Genomic DNA, 17,529 nt, shown 5'->3' on the forward strand with positions numbered 1-17,529 from the left:
GTTATCATACATCAGCCCTTTATCACGACATTCCGGCGTCAATGACCTTAGATGTCAGGATGCCTGAAAACTTTAAATCATTCATTATCACGACATTCTCTTGAAATAGCAACGGTCTGTAGGAATGATTTATGGGGATATAATCATTTGAAAGCTTTCATATACAAAATTAGACCTTAAGTTATTTCACATTCATTTGATAAATGATCCAATCCACTGTCTTGGGTTAGAGATCTCTTGCTTGAGGGTACACTCGGGCACACTATTCTATCTTGTTTCTCTTCCTCTCGTTATTTTGGAGTTTTTATCCTCTTGTTATATTCAACTTTTTATAGTTTATATATGAAAGATTTATTTTAATGTTAGTATTGTTCTTAAACTTCTCTTGTAGTTTTTCCTTATTTCCTTTCCTCACTGGGCTATTTACCCCTGTTGGAGCCCTTGGGCTTACAGCATCCCGCTTTTCCAACTGGGGTTGTAGCTTAGCAAGTAATAATAATAATAATAATAATAATAATAATAATAATAATAATAATAAAAAGCTCCCTTTCCTAAAAGATCCATTAAACGGTACTCAACCAGATTTTCTTGAAGAGAGGGGTGGACCTTCCGGCCATTCCCAAAATTGTTAAAGAATATTTTAAACTATTCCATGTTAAAGGACATTACATAAAAGATCAAGTTGGAATTTTTCTATGACTTAATGCCCTCTAGGACTCGCTAAATGGGGCAAAGGCCCTTAGTCAGGTAGGGACCCTGTGTTCTATTTTAGGTTAGAATACGTATTAAATATGACATATGGCGCTTAAGGTCCGGTTAGGGGACTTCAGGGGGGGAAGTCTTCTTAGTCAGATGTGGACATAGTTTACTATAGTCAATTCTTTTTAGTGAGGCAGAATTGCATCCACTCGCAGGGGTGCCCTTTTGGCTCGGAAAAGTCTCCTGCTCGCTGATTGGCTGGAGAAGATCATTCTAACCAATCGGGGAGCAGGGAACTTTTCCGAGCTAAATGGGCACCACTGCGAGTCGGTGCAAATGTGACTCATTAAAAAAAATTGACTATAGATTAGGTTAAATGAAGTATGTATAAATTAGAACGCATTTATGATTTTTCTATGATTATTTAAGGACGTATAGCGCTATAGGTCAATCTAGAGGGTCCAGACTAGTCCAAGTAAAAATCCAACATTCTTTGCTAGGTTATGTTAGGTAAGAAGAAATTAGAATTAATTATTATTATTATTATTATTATTATTATTATTATTATTATTATTATTATTATTATTATTATTAGAAGCTAGTCATTGTTTATTTTTATTCATTTACGTGTTATATAAGCATTTGCGGTAATGTTACCAATGTCGTTTTACATCTGTTTAGGCCTTTAGGGTGATAAGCGATATCTTCCTGAATGGTGTATTACACTCGAGGTAATCTGTTTGGGCTATGGTTAGTTATTTTGGCAAAATATTAAAGTATTATGGTATTACTACATTATATATACAGCACATATATGCGTATATTTATGTGTGTGTATATATAGGCTATATATATGTATATATATATATATATATATATATATATATATATATATATATATATATATATAATATATATATATATATATATATTCAGGTGTGTACAGTATATATACAGGTATGTACAGTATGTATACAGGTATGTAAAAACTACGGTATATGTTACTGTCTTCACCGTGTCATCCCTGTAGTCTCCTATATAGTTGTCCCAATATATTTTATCCCAATATGTAAGTGATATTTTGATCTCAGAGTCGATATACTGTAATTCCTTTGTGTGATCTAATCGAGCTTCGGGCAGTTTTCCTTCTAGAATATAACCATTCAAAATAAATGAAAATAAACAATAATCAATACTGTCCATGATCTTCGATGTTCCCCGTGATGTTTTAATAAAAAATTATTGTCAGGTTTTGGTTTCATTTTGAGATCTACTAATGACTGAATCCATTTAATAATTTCCGTTTCTTCTCTGTATAAAAAACACGAATTTACCCCACCTCTAAAAGAATGCCTGAATAAACTAGAACTAGAAACAAATGTTAACACAAGACACACGAGTGACAAACATAGGCTATCTGAACCAAGAACAAATAGTAAATTTGGTGAAAGGGCTTTTAGCTACTGTGCGCCTAGACATTATAATAAACTGCCAACTGAAATGAAAGACCTAAAGGGAGCAATTGAATTTAAGAAGAAACTAAAGACATTACTTTTCACAAGATCATATGATTTGGAAGAATTGTATAGGTTATAATAAAATGTTTCGTTAGATGATTAATATGGACCCGCCCGAGAAGTAGTTCACTCGACTTTAGTGGAGGGTTGGATTTAAACCCAAAACAAGTAAACAAGTAAGTAAACAATACTATTGCACTGCATCCTGCTCCTGTTTCTTATATTCCAGTGACGTCTACAGAAATTCCCATCTATTGGGTATAAACAAAGTAAACAGCGATGACTGGAAACTGTTAAGTGGCCTGCTGGTTAGATTCCAGTTAGTAATGCTTTCTTGGTGGTTCTGTGAGGTGTCATACTTGGGTTTGCAGTGAAATACTGGTATTACTCATTTGGCTTAAGGTCAAAGTGAGATCTAGAGCCAATAGGGTAAGTAATTTAGAATGTAGAAGAGAAATTTTTCTTCCTCTACATCTCCTGATATCATTTATAAGAAACTATTAGCCTTGAATAGTTGTCATTCATAGCGATGAAAAAAAAATGAAGAAATATTTCACTAAAATCTGCTGCTACAAGGAGTGATGGAATGAAAGAAGTCTTGATATTGGTCAGTCTATTCCAATGAATCATGAAGGAAAGTGACAGAAATAAGTGTTGCCTAATTGGTGATCATAAAACGTGAGGCCGTGAGACTGGGCTATTTTTCCGAGTTGGAACATTTGGGCTTATAGCATCCCGTTATTTTCAACCACAGTTGTAGCTTAGGTTGTAGTAGTAATAATAATAATAATAATAGTATAGAAGAAATGTGTATGTCTGGTACAGTTGACTTCACTAATTCCGGTACATTTCAGTGAAAAGATAAGGAGACGCCAGTGTACCGGTATTAATTAAGCCAACTGTACAATCACCATCGAAATACCCAACACAACAAGTGAGTCCACTTAGCTGATCATCGTACCAACAATGACCCTTGACGTCTTTGTATTGTAGCCTACACTACAGAGACAGCTATAAAAGGGATTTTGACATTATTATTATTATTATTATTATTATTATTATTATTATTATTATTATTATTATTATTATTATTATTTGCTAAGCTACAACTCTAGCTGGAAAAACAGGATGCTATAAGCCCAGGTGCTCCAACAAGGAAAATAGCCCAATGCGGAAAGGAAACAAGGAAAATTCAAATATTTTAGGAAGAGTAACAACATTAAAATAAATATTTCCTATATAAACCATATAAACTTTAACAAAACAAGAGGAAGATAAATTAGATGGTATAGTGTACTCGAGTGTACCCTCATGCAAGAGGAAAAATCTATTTTTGGGCTTGAGCCATGTCGTCCTGATGGAAGTTCCACAAAGGCAGCTTTCTACTTGGGATATTTCCTGCGACTGATATACCATAGAATTTAACCTAGGTAGTATCACAGGGTTCTAACCCCTGGAGCGAAAGCTAAAAATTGATTTGTGCAACTGTATCGAATTAGGTCTACAAATATCACGTAAACAAAGTTCCTCAATACCTTAGCAATCAAATGAAATAGTATTTAATTTACAATTGCGAATATATATATTAATTCCACAGGGTTTTTTTTTCTAATAAGGGACTTGAATGAAATGATTTTATAAAAGAATAAATAGGACTGGGATGTAAACATCCAAAGTCTATACATGTTACGATTTCCATGGAAATTGTGACATCTGATTACTGCTAATGATGTTATATCAAGCTGTTCATCCTTTCTCTCACATTAAACGATAAAATATGACGTGTATATAAAGGATTTCAGGTGGCCAGAGTATATATATATATATATATATATATATATGCATATACAGTATGTGTGTGTCTATGTAAAATAAAAGTTAACTAAAACAAAAAAACTCGCATTTCAGGCAAACTTTATATTTAGAAAGGAGATTACAAAGCATTCGGATAAGCATGTAGGCTATCCCATCATTGTGGCTATAGAATAATTATTATAAACACATTATTACACATTGATAAAATCTTTAGGATTAAATATAAAGGTGTAAGAATGATATTGAAATATCTAAACTATTAGAAAGGGACTAGAATAAACACACAAGCAAATAAAAATAGACAAGTGTACGTTATTATTATTATTATTATTATTATTATTATTATTATTATTATTATTATTATTATTATTATTATTATTATTATTATTTGCTAAGCTACAACCCTGGCTGTAAAAGCAGGATGCTATAAGGCCAGGGGCTCAAACAGGGAAAATAGCCCAGTGAGGAAAGGAAAGAAGGAAAAATAAAATACTTTAAGAAGAGTAACAACATTAAAATAAATATTTCCTATGTAAACTATCAAAACTTTGGCAAAACACGAGGAAGAGAAATAAGATAGAATAGTGTGCCCGAGTGTACCCTCAAGCAAGAGAACTCTAACCCAAGACAGTGGAAGACCATGGTACAGAGGCTATGGCACTACCCAAGACTACAGAACAATGGTTTGATTTTGGAATGTCCTTCTCCTGGAAGAGCTGCTTACCATAGCTGAAGAGTCTCTTCTATCCTTACCAAGAGGAAAGTAGCCACTTAACAATTAGTGTAGTAACCCCTTGAGTGACGAAGAAGTGTTTGGTCACAGATAAAAAGGATGAATCACATATCACGGCATGAACACGGATCTTGGTGAAGTCAGGCATTTGGCTGGAAATTGTAAGGTAAGGAATGTCCAAACACAGATTTCACAGATTTGCCAGTCGTCTTACTCGATGCACACAAATAAAGAGAAATTTTCATCATCATCATCATTATCATTATCATTATTATCATTATCATCATTATCATTATCATCATTATCATCATCATCATTATCATTATCATTATCATCATTATCATCATCATTATCATCATTATTATCATTATTATCATTATTATTATGCTATAATCCAAAAGGCTCTAACATGAAAAATTGGCCCGGTAAGGAAAGGGAAATAGGGAAATGAATAATCTGCAAGAGAAATAATGAACGATTAAAATAACTTATTTTGAGAACGAACAAGCTTGAAAATAGATAGATTATCAAAAGAGACCAATGTCCATTTGTTCAACATAAAGACATTCGTTGCAAATTTGAACTTTTGAATGTTTCATGAAGTTGCATGGAAACAACCCATCAAGTATTCCGATTTTAAAATTGAACCAAATCACCCAACAACTACTCTATACCTTCCATCGAGTCTCTCGTCATTGAACAACTATCCCAACTCTATATCACTCAACTAGGTCTGTTCATTTACATATTACTCGACAGGTTATTCCTCATAATTTTTCAAGTGTAAACAATCTGTCATCGTACCCTCCATAACTTGCAATATTTAGTTTGCTAAGTTCTCAGCTAGTGTTGTGAAATAATATGCTTTTTGATCCTTTGTCTGTGTTTTAAAGGTTTAAAGGCTCCCCGTGAATGACAGAGGCAAAGGACAGTGACATTCCCCTATCAGGAGAATGCCCAAGAGGCTAACCATTTATACATATGGTCAGCACCCAAGTCCCCTCTTCACCCAAGCTAGGGCCAGGGAGGGCCAGGTAATGGCTGGTAATGACTCAGCAGATAGACCTATAGGACCTATAGGCTCCCCCAAACACCCTACCCTTATCTCACAAGGATTTTGAGGTTGAGCCACCAATGGAACTAACGAGTTTGAGCGGGACTCGAACCCCAGTCTGGTGATCACCAAGCAAGGACATTACCAACAACTCACCACAACGCATGAATAGTGGGAAATAGTATTTTTGGTTGTTTTATATGTTCATTATATTGGTTGAGTAAGATACCTAAAATACTAGATGTAGAATGATTAAAGTTACCTAGAAATAAAAGGAAGCAGCCTAGAGAAGTCAGTTTTCTCCAGGTTTGACCTAGGGGAAAATAGCTAAAGTGGACGAGAATTAGATTCTTATATAAAGGGAATAGTATGCACATTGTGGAAGAAAAGTCAACGAAGGTGTTCAGCATATGCCAATATTCTCGTCCAAACAGAAAGGGAATAATAGTGATTCGATCCTGATAACGAGTGATTCATACCTGTGTCAGCTGAGAGAATTAGGCCTACAGGACGAATGTGCCGGGTGGTTGATGTAAGCAGTGGCACTGTCTTCAGTGCCTGAATTTAGCAATTACGGCAAAATGTCAACAGAGATTTCTATGGAGATTTTCTTGTCTTCTTAGTGCTTCGATTATGTGGATTTGATAATAAACGAGTAATGTGCTGTGTGAAATGCTGAACGCCTTGGAATATATACGATAAAATGACTTTAGTTCGTGTAGAGAGTAGGGTTCCCTTGCTGTGTAGGACCAGAAAAGCAGCTCTTGTAGTAAAGTAAAGTAATGAAAGAACAATAAAAAAGAAATTACCGAGATGATCGATGGGCAAAATAGGGATGAGAGGAGCAACAATAAGAAAGGAACAGATGAAATCCCAATTTCTGATATCTATAATCAATTACGAACGTTAAATATGCTACTGTTAAAGATAGAAACCAGTACGATCAAAGCCAAGGATGAGGAAATGTAAAGGGCCAAAGAAGAGTGCCAGAAATATAAAAGACAGTTCTGTTCTGTTATGATTACCCCGCCTTGTGTGGAACGTGGTCTCTTGCTTTGACAGTCCGTAAAAGAAAGACTAGACTCTAGAGAATTGCTTAGGTGAACTACCAGATCAAAACATGAACGGTAGAAGTTCATTGATCTATAATCGAGGACCTGAAGGCTCTCGACAAAGAGTTAGTAACGAAACACAACCCAGAAAATGTAGACAAAGCAGTTGGATTATTAGACCAAAGACCCACTAGTGAAGAAAAAAAAGAAAAAAAAAAGAGGCAGAAGAGGGTAAGAGTACAATAATCAATAATGAACAAAGCAACCGGGGGCGGGGGTAGAAGTAAAAGGAAAAGAGGATAGAAGAAGACTTTCCTAGAAGTTTATAAAGAAAATGCGACTGTTTTAGAAATCGATTGCTATTTTTTCTCTGTTAGAGCCCTTGGGCTTATAGCATCTTGCTTTTCCAACTAGGGATATAACCTAGCCTGTAATAATAATAATAATAATAATAATAATAATAATAATAATAATAATAATAATAATAATAATAATAATAATAATAATAATAATAATAATAATAATAAAAAGGGCTGAGCATGTACATTCCTCCATACACACGGCCAGTATGAGAAAATGGTAGACAAAACCATGGCAAAGAAACAAAGGCACTGAAAATTCCATATTTACGGGCTGCCCAACGGCAAAAGCCCGTGTCTTACACAAGGTAAGGCAATCTATACAGACAGAAAATTCTACAATGAAGGGATGTGCATGTGTGGAAATAAATTCAAATATGGACATTGGCTGAAAGACCGATGATACAATAGATGTAATGATGTAAAAACTGGACAAGGTATCAATAGGCCTATAAGGAGATCCATGTAGTTACAATAAGAAGGATAAACCTGGAACCAAGATTACAAACACCCAAGGATGAATATGGAAAACAAGATTTTTTATACCTACATAGTGGGTGAAATAGAAGAATAATTAAATAGATGGAGAAAGAATATATATATATATATATATATGTGTGTGTGTGTGTGTATATATATATATATATATATATATATTTATTTCTATGATCAAACCCTGGTCTCTTCAAATGAAACGCAAGGTCGCTATCAACTATGGCACAGAAGCTTTAACACATACATACATGCATATATATATATATATATATATATAATTCTATTCAAGGGAGTTTAATGATAATATAAGCAGCAAGCTATTATTTTGTTACCCTATAAACAAGAGGAAGAAAAATGCAAATTCCTCTAAAGTATGTCATTTTTTTAGCACTAAATATTCCATCAAGCCGATGAGCCAGACTGACCAAGAAGATTATGGTGAGCACGATTCTGTGGATGACCTTGAAAGAGGTTAGTACCATCAGCCTACTGTGTAGGCATTATTCGGTCTGTACAACATATATGCGGCCTCTCACTGAGCCCATATATTCTTCTGGATTATTTCTTCCAACTTGAGATATAATCACTTTCAACTTCTATTTCAAAGTGCGCGAAAGTCAAGGCTACTGACGAAGAATCCAAGAAAGGAACAAGGAAAGCTAGATTTATTTTATCTATTTTTATGTTATTACTGTTCTTTAAATATTTTATCTTTTCCTTGTTTCCTTTCCTCACTGGGCTATTTTCCCTGTTGGAGCCCCTAGGCTTATAGCATCCTGATTTTCCTTAGTAGGATTGTAGCTTAGCCAATAATAATAATAATAATAATAATAATAATAATAATAATAATAATAATAATAATAATAATAATAAGACGTAGAGAACCTAATTGTTGGCATATAGGTCTACACTGGAAATTCTAAAGGATTTGTGAATTTAGGATCTGGGAGAAATATTTTTTGCAGTATGAATGAAAGGTTAAGATGGAAAGAAGTTGGGGGGTAGAAGAATAACCCTAAAAAGTTATTATACGTAAAGAATTACATGGTTTCCATGATTTCATTGTTAATAAAGAGCAATTATCGTTTTTTTTTTTTTTTTTTTTTGTATTATAACTTTAATTCTTTATCTCTTCATGTTGTTTTGGATTTTATCTTCACACGTATTGTATATGAGTCATATTCACGTGAGCTAATCTTAAAGTTCTCCTTTGCTACTTATATTAATTGTGACTCATGTCTTCTACGTCACAGGTAACATGAATGGGAGTACGTTATTGATTCATAAGTCATGCAAAAAGTAATTTGCACATCACAGCCATGAAAGGACATCCTGTGTATCCCTCAGTACAAGGTTATAAATATTTTTGACAGTCACAGCCAGCAAATAAATAGCAAGGTCATGTTCGGTTGAAAGAAAATGCTATCCTCTTGGTTCTCTAGGAAGTAAATTTTATCTATGTAGATAAGCTATCAGATTGGTGATCAGTTTCCGTATGTATATTTGTATATGAAACATGATTCTAGTTGAATTAGGATTGCTTAAATATGTGGAAACCAGGTAGAGCAATGCTCATGCTCTATTTCCGGCCATTAAAATAGTTTGCAATATCAAAAACTGCTGGAGGTTTTGTTTACTTCCTGTGACAGGAGCATGTTCAAGTACTATAAGATCAGAACGGAAAACTGATTCATTGGAAATTTCAACAAGATTTTCTTTTATTTAAACAGTCTTTGTAAAGGTCAAGTAGATAAAATGTTATTTATATTACAAGGAATTTTTTTCTTTATAAAGGAAACATTGAGATATTACTTATTAACGATAGTCTCTTTGTGGCTAATATCAACTAGAATGACGTCATCGTTATACGAACATGTTCATACGTTTTGTTTATGGGACCAGCAACAAATATTTTCCCCATAATCTTTATTTTATTATTGTTACTGTGCTTAAAATGTTTTAATGAATTTGTTTGTTCATTAATTTCTTCACAGTTTATTTATTTTCTTATTTCCTTTCCTCTATATTTTCCCCTGGTTGCAACCCTTGGACTTGTAACGTCCTGTTTTTCCAACTTGGGTTGTAGATTAGCTAATAATAATAATAATGATAATAATAATAATGATAATAATAATAATAATAATAATAATAATAATAATAATAATAATGTTCTTTGGCTCAATACTTCATGAACGCGGCCACTGTTTCTCATGTTGCGACAACAACACAACATTCTCAGCCAGTCAGCTGTTTGCTCAACATTTCCCTCAGCAACTTCACAGTTCTTCCTCAAATGTTTGCCCTATGAAATCAACGAAGCGTTGTATTCCATAAGTGGTTGTATTCTCCACTGTATTGTTGTATGTGAGTATTAAGAAGAATGTTGTTTTAACTACTAATATCGCAAGAGTTTAAATGTCCTTGAAGTCCTGTTCAGAAATCTTGGTTTTTGGTGTTACAGTTTTCATGGTCGTTAGGAGAGCCACTGGTGTGTGGTGTATGCCTGCTAATAAACATCTTGGCCTACGTAAGCCACTAATAAGTTTGATTAAGCCATTGATAAGTTTGATTAATCTGTAAGGCATCCTCTCTTCTTCAGGCTACAACAAAGGTGTTAAATATTTACCCGTGCACCGTCACAAGTGAACGTAAAATCTAACATTCTCTTGAACTTAACACGTTTTAATGTATCATTATTATTATTATTGTTGATATTATTACTTGCTTAGCTACAACCCTAGTTGGAAAAGCAGGATGCCATAAGCTCAGTGGCTCCTACAGGGAAAATAGCTGAGTGAATAAAGGAGACAAAGAAAAATAAAATATGGAGCCTGTGTGTATCAGCGGCCAGTTCCTTACGCTTTCATCAAAAATGGACATCAACTAGCCTAAACTTTCCCCCCTTAACCTAACGTCTCCTTACCTACTTACCTTGGGGGGGAGGGGTGTTAACGGCCCCTGCGACCCCCCTTACATTGCCGTATTCTTAGGTAGACATAATAGTACATAGAGGTGGCCGCTATCATACATACACCCCAAAAATATTTTAAGAAGAGCGACAACACAAATAAATATCTCCTATATAAACTAAAAACTTTTAACAAAACTAGAGGAAGAGAAATAAGACTGAAGAGTGTGCACGAGTGTACCCTCAAGCAAGAGAAACTCTAACCCAAGACAGTGGAAGACCATGGTACAGAGACTGTGGCACTACCCAAGACTAGAGAACAATGGTTTGATTTTGTAGTGTCCTCCTAGAAGAGCTGCTTACCATACCTAAAGAGTCTCTTGCCCTTACCAAGAGGAAAGTGGCCGCTGAATAATTACAGTGCAGTAGTTAACCCCTTGGGTGAATAAGAATTGTTTGGTAATCTGTGTTGTCAGGTGTATGTGGACAGAAGAGAATATGTAAAGAATAGGCTAGACTATTCGGTGTGTGTGTGTAGGCAAATGGGAAAATGAACTGTAACCAGAAAGAAGGATCCTGTGTAGTACTTTCTGGCCAGTCATGAGACCGCATAACTCTCATGACTCCCTTACATTACACTTAAGGGGTGTACGTATGATAGCAGCCACCTGTATGTATGACGACGGCAGACTTAGAATACGACAGCATAAGGGGGCTCGCAGGAGGGCATTAGCCCCCACCCTTTTAGGTAAGGATAAGGCTTGTAGGTTAGGTTAGTTGGGAAATTTGTTAGTTGGTGCCTATTATCTATGCTCTCAGGAGGGTAAGGTTTTACTTAGTCAGGGAATCATTCTGAACAGAAAATATATGTTTTGCTGTAGTAAATCCCATTATCAGTAGATGTAGATATATATCTTACATTTATTTATTTGCGACAAAAATAAGTGTTCATTTTTGAAGTAAACAGGCATTTTTTTTTTGATAGGGAAAAGTTTGTTTTTACTGAGAAAGGTTACCCTGATAGTAAATACAGTAATACCCTTGGGAATAACTGGCCGCTGATATACAAAGGCTCCGCAATTAGTTTACGTAGTGTGTGTATATCTGTTACATGCAAGACCTCATTCATTTGTGTTGTACACAATCATTTTCATTCAATGTTAAGAAAACAACTACGTGTATTAAGGTTTTTATATCGCTTCCTTAGGGAAATTTTAAAGGGTTTTATTATAGTTACGGACGTGAAAAGCTTTCCTACTAAAAAAAACAGGTGTTTCCTATAGAAAAACTCCCAATTTTACCTTTTAAAGGTAGACCATAGCTATTTCAGAAGTTCTTAACGTAAAGAGTTGCTACAAACTTTTAAGATTTATTTAATTTGTCACTAGAAATAATTAATTGATATTAGACTGGAAAGAAAAGAAATTGGAGTATCCATAAATTTATGGAAAAGTACAATTCTAATATAATTACAAAACTTTATTTGACTGTGAACATGAAATCACAACAAATACGACCAGTTATGTACTGATGAGATTGTAATGTAACCAATGATTGTATACTGCATAACTAAATGCTATGAATGACATTGCACGCATAAAATCAAATATGATCTCAAACATATAGACCTTCCCCTCAAAATTAACCCTACCTAAGACGGACGGATAATGTTTCTACTCATAATAAATCTTGGTATCTGAACACTGCAATGGTAAAATTATACCAGCTAGACTGACTAACTTCTGCTTTGTGCAGCACAGGCTAAGCAATATCAGGATAATTGTACTTTGGACAGAGCCTTGGGTAATAGGCTAGGCCAAGCGACAGTCTTAATCTAATAGATGAATCAAAGGTTGTCCAATTTTTTATAGGTTCAAGAGCTTACTCTTACAAAGTGTGAAGATTTACACAGTGAGTACTCTTCCTTCCAGTACTGCATTAGAAGATGCAGTAGTTTTTTTTTTTTTTTTTTTTACCTTAAACGCATTCTGAAAGGGTAAAAGAATATTCTAGAGAAACTCGGATAGAAGTCGTCTATCTAATAAGCATAGGAGATGGAAAAAGCGACTACAAATTCTGCTCTCTAGAACAGCCTTTCTAGTACAAGAGGCAAATATTTATAGAGGAAGAGATAGAATAATATTCTGAACTTATCATTAAGGAAAAATTTATGTGTTATCCCTTGCATATGTTGTTAGATTGCTTTCTGCAAGTGGAAGAGGATAAGGGGCTGACAGTGCAACCACTATGCAATTTTGACAATATTTCACGCTTCCCCTGGGGCGATGGCCTCGAATTAGTTCACTTCTAGCTAGACAGGAACAGTACTCACTCACGGGAGCTTAATCGAGAGGGGAATTACAGTATCGGTGAGAAGCCAGTACAGATTTGAATACTGTTGGGTGAAATTGAATTCAGTTTTTCTGGCTGTCCAAGATGCTACCTAGAATCAAGTCCATCCACATGTAGCTGAATCTTTGAAAATATTTATAACTAATCACCAAGATCCTGCAAGCACAATGGATTACTGCACTCAGTTGCTCATTTTGCAATGGTGATTTCTTTGGTATTCTCTTCTATGTGACTTATTCAGGGACCCGATTAGGATCACAATTTGAATAGAGTAAACATATCAGTGTGGAAGAGCCAGACTCAAAGGTATTAAACATATTTTGTTCACACACGAAGCAATTGTAGCCATTACGAAAAGGCACAACCATTATATTTTCAGATGGAATTATTTTTTTTCTACTTGTGAATCTGGAATTATTCTTTAGGCCTAAATGAAAGGCAATACAATCATTGCTAAGGCAATATTTCTTGTGGGTCCTGTCAACTAAGTGGATGAAAATATGTGCTCCACTTTTTTTTTGCATTGTCAGCAGTATACTGTACTCTCAAGTTTTCAATATTAAACTTACCCGATAATCATGTAGCTGTCAACTCCGTTGCCCGACAGAATTCTATGGAGGGATACGCCAGCTATCACAATACTAGAAGGGGGTGTACTTACCAGCGCCACCTGTGGCCAGGTACTATAGTACTTCTTGTTGACACCTCCTCAATTTTTCCTCTGTCGTGCTTCCGGCAAGACGTTCTGGGATACGCTTATGATCTTCGAGTATTTTCACGGCTAATTGGTGAAGTATTCTCTCAGATTTCGGCTGTCGCTTTACTGGAAACCTTCTTATATTAGCTTAGATAGCTTTTATATAGTCCTGATTAACGGTTAACGATCTTTTGCTTGATTTTGGAACCCCCCTTGGCTAACTCTTTGGATTCAAGATGTCTGACATTTCGCAAGCCCCCACCCATAGACGATGTAGGTCTTGTAATAGGCGTATTCCGAAGGCCTCGGTAGATCCTCACACCGCTTGTTCTGACTGTAGGGATAGGCCCTGTCAGTTAGAAAATCGATGTGAGGAATGCGCCGGACTTTCGGAACTTGATTTTGTCCGTCTTTTGAAATATTCAACTAAGTTAGAGAGAGGTAGAGTTAGGAGGAGTTCTTCTCACTCTTCACTTTTTTCCTCACCTCATGATCCCCTACCTTTTCCTACCCCTGTAGTGGCTACCCCCGAACCTACGTTTTGCCCTCAGCCTGATATGTCTGTTGTTTTGCGTGCTATTCAGGCCTTAGGCGATAAAGTAGAGTCAGTGGTAAGTGATCATAAGTCTCTTATGGCCGAAGTCAAGGAACTTAAGGTCAAGAGTGCAGTGGGTGGAATTAGTGCCAGTGCTGTGACGAGTGCTAGTGTCAGTGCAGTGCCAAGTGCTAGTGTCAGTGTCAGTGTGGTGCGTGAGGATACTTCTGTGCGTGCCAGTCGTCCTCCCAGTCCGGGACCTCTTGCAAGCTCCCAAGCCCAGGGGAGAAGCAATGTCGAAGGGCAAAAGGGTTCGGCAGGCCTTGATCGGCGCACAGAAGTATCCTCGGTGGTTGCGGGCGTGTCTTCCAGAGACCGTCACTCCCACCTGCAGACGATTGAGCCCGTCTTTTTCTCGTCCGCTGATCAATTGTCAGGGAAGAAACGCTGGACTCAGGTCTCTAGACCACTCAAACGCAGAGTCCAGTCCGCGAGTGCTCAGCCGGGCTGCAGTCATTGGCTCAGCTCTGACTCGCCGCAGTCATCAGTCGACTGCACTCCGCCCAAGAGGAGTAAGGTTCTGCCACAACAGAGCTCTGCTGTTAAGGCTTTACCTCAGCCTACTGTAGTTTCTGCCGACCCCAAGTGGACTCTACTACAGTCCATGCAGGCACAGCTTTCGGACTTGATGCGTGAGTGTCGGGCTGAGAAGGTTGCGCCTCCGCCTCCGCCTGCGCTCGCTCCGCCTTACCGCAGTACCGCCTGCCAGGCGTACGATGTTGAGCCACGTTCTGAGTTTGCTGTTCCCAGTGGTGTACAGCCTCCGCCTTCCTTAAGGCAACCTCAACAATGGGATCAGGAGGATTATACCTCTCTTCCTCCGCTTCCACTTGCTGCTCCACCAGTGATGCAACACTCGGTTGAGGTACAACAACCTCTCCCGTCCATGAGTCAGTCTCCTCAGCTCTCGCTGCAGCGAGCTCAACCCTCCACAAGGCAAGCACCACAACACCTTAGCCTTGCGCCTCAGGAGCCTCAGCTTGCGAGACATTTACCACGTTCTGCGCAGCCTCTACCTCATCGCGCTCCGCTCACACCGCAGGAACAGGAACTTGCTACTCCGCTTCCGCCAACCACTCAGCAAGCGCAACCCTTGGGTTCAGCCACTCATGCCAGGAGTCAGCCTCCTCCACCCATGCGCCTACCTTCTGCTTCTTCTTTTGTTCAGCCTTTGCAGTCTGAGCCTCAGGTTTTCCCTCATCAGATTCTTGAAGAGGAAACCACTAATATTGTTGTTCCTGCTCGTTCTGACTCTGCTGTTCAGCATACTTGTCCGATCTCTTCGCTACACTCTGGTGATGAGGCGTCTGATGATGAGGCGGCACACCTGGATCCCTCGTCAGACGTGGATGAATCCAAGCCTTCTCCACCGTCTATTGACTTTCGTAAGGTCTTGGCTCTGCTTAGGGAGGTTTACCCAGACCACTTTGTCTCTGCTATTCCCCGCTCTCCACCATCTGAGTTTTCGCTGGGCATGCAGCCAGCTAAGTCCACCTATACTAAGCTAGTCCTAGCAAGGTCCTCTAAGAGAGCGTTAAGGATCTTAGGGGAGTGGCTGCAGACTAAGCAACACCTTGGCAAGACTTCTTTCATGTTTCCTCCGACTAAGCTCACTTCTAAAGCGAGCGTTTGGTATGCCACAGGAGAGGAACCAGGCTTGGGAGTACCTGCCTCTGCCCAGGCTGACTTCTCAAGTCTGGTAGACTCGCCTCGGAGAACTGCAATGAGGCGCTCTAAGGTTTGCTGGACCTTCTCAGACCTTGATCACTTCCTGAAGGGTGTATTTAGAGCATTTGAGATGTTCAACTTTCTAGACTGGTGCCTGGGGGCCCTCAGCAAGAAGACCTCCCCTGCGGACAAGGATTCTGCCATGCTATTAATGTCCTGCATGGATAAGGCCATTAGAGATGGATCTGGTGAGCTTGCGTCGATGTTTGTATCAGGGGTTCTTAAGAAAAGGGAACAACTGTGTACCTTCCTTTCCTCCAGCATTACACCTTGTCAAAGGTCACAACTCCTTTTCGCTCCGCTCTCGAAGTTCCTCTTCCCCGAAGAGCTGGTTAAGGACTTGTCTGCTGCCCTGATACAAAAGGACACACATGATCTTGTAGCCTCATCGGCTCGTAAGTCTAAGGTTGCTACCTCAGTCCCCAGGACTTATCGCACCCCAGTGGCTGATACTCCTGCTACGAGGTTCATACCGCCCTTTCGTGGTAGAGCCCCCAGCCGAGGAAGCTCCCGTCCAGACTCTTCCAGGAGCAAGTCTAGGAAAGGCTCCAAGGCCTCTAAAGGAAAAAACTGACTCTCCGCATCTCCAGACAGCAGTAGGAGCCAGACTCAAGAGCTTCTGGCAAGCCTGGGAAAAGAGAGGTGCAGACGCCCAGTCTGTCAGTTGGCTGAGGGAGGGTTACAGGATTCCATTCTGCCTCAAACCACCTCTGACCACATCTCCCATCAACCTCTCTCCCAACTACAAAGAAGAGGACAAGAGGCTAGCGTTGCACCAGGAGGTGTCGCTACTTGTGCAGAAGAAGGCAGTGGTTATAGTCCGGGACCATCAATCCCCGGGCTTCTACAACCGTCTCTTTCTAGTGGCCAAGAAGACAGGAGGTTGGAGACCGGTGCTGGACGTCAGCGCGCTCAACGCGTATGTCACCAAGCAGACGTTCACGATGGAGACGACGAAGTCGGTCCTAGCAGCGTTCAGGCAGGAGGACTGGATGGTCTCGTTGGACTTGAAAGATGCCTACTTTCACGTTCCTATTCATCCAGACTCCCAACCTTTCCTGAGATTCGTTTTTGGAAAGGTTGTCTACCAATTCCAAGCCCTGTGTTTTGGCCTAAGCACAGCTCCTATGGTGTTCACGCATCTGATGAGGAATATAGCAAAATTCCTCCACTTATCGGACATCAGAGCCTCCCTCTACTTAGACGACTGGCTGTTGAGAGCCTCCACGAGTCGTCGCTGTCTGGAGAGTCTCAACTGGACTTTGGACTTAATCAGAGAACTGGGTCTGTTAGTCAACATAGAAAAGTCTCAGCTCATTCCCTCCCAATCCATTGTGTACCTGGGAATGGAGATTCGGAGTCAGGATTTTCGGGCTTTTCCATCGGCCCCCAGGATAAGCCAAGCCCTAGAGTGCATCATGAGCATGCTGAAGAGGAGCAGTTGCTCGGTGAGACAGTGGATGAGTCTCACAGGGACCCTTTCATCACTGGCCCTGTTCGTCGAGCTAGGGAGACTCCACCTCCG

At 38.6% G+C, this 17,529-nt stretch overlaps 2 protein-coding genes across 8 annotated transcripts in view; one reads left to right on the plus strand and one right to left on the minus strand.

The window, feature by feature from the left end:
- The window catches only part of LOC137649955 (uncharacterized), a 361,156-nt gene that overhangs the window by 16,519 nt on the left and 327,108 nt on the right, over nt 1-17,529 (minus strand). The gene's annotated exons all lie outside the window — the stretch shown is intronic.
- The window catches only part of LOC137649954 (inhibitor of nuclear factor kappa-B kinase subunit epsilon-like), an 80,233-nt gene continuing 72,641 nt past the window's right edge, over nt 9,938-17,529 (plus strand). For 5 of the 7 annotated variants that reach the window (XM_068382934.1, XM_068382936.1, XM_068382930.1 and 2 more), the window contains exon 1: nt 9,938-10,088. The gene's annotated coding sequence lies outside the window, so the exon portion shown is untranslated. The remainder of the gene's footprint in view (nt 10,089-17,529) is intronic. The other 2 variants (XM_068382933.1, XM_068382931.1) reach the window with 2 other exon arrangements.

This window comes from Palaemon carinicauda, chromosome 11, assembly GCF_036898095.1.
Source record: "Palaemon carinicauda isolate YSFRI2023 chromosome 11, ASM3689809v2, whole genome shotgun sequence".
In the NCBI taxonomy this organism is placed as follows: domain Eukaryota; kingdom Metazoa; phylum Arthropoda; class Malacostraca; order Decapoda; family Palaemonidae; genus Palaemon; species Palaemon carinicauda.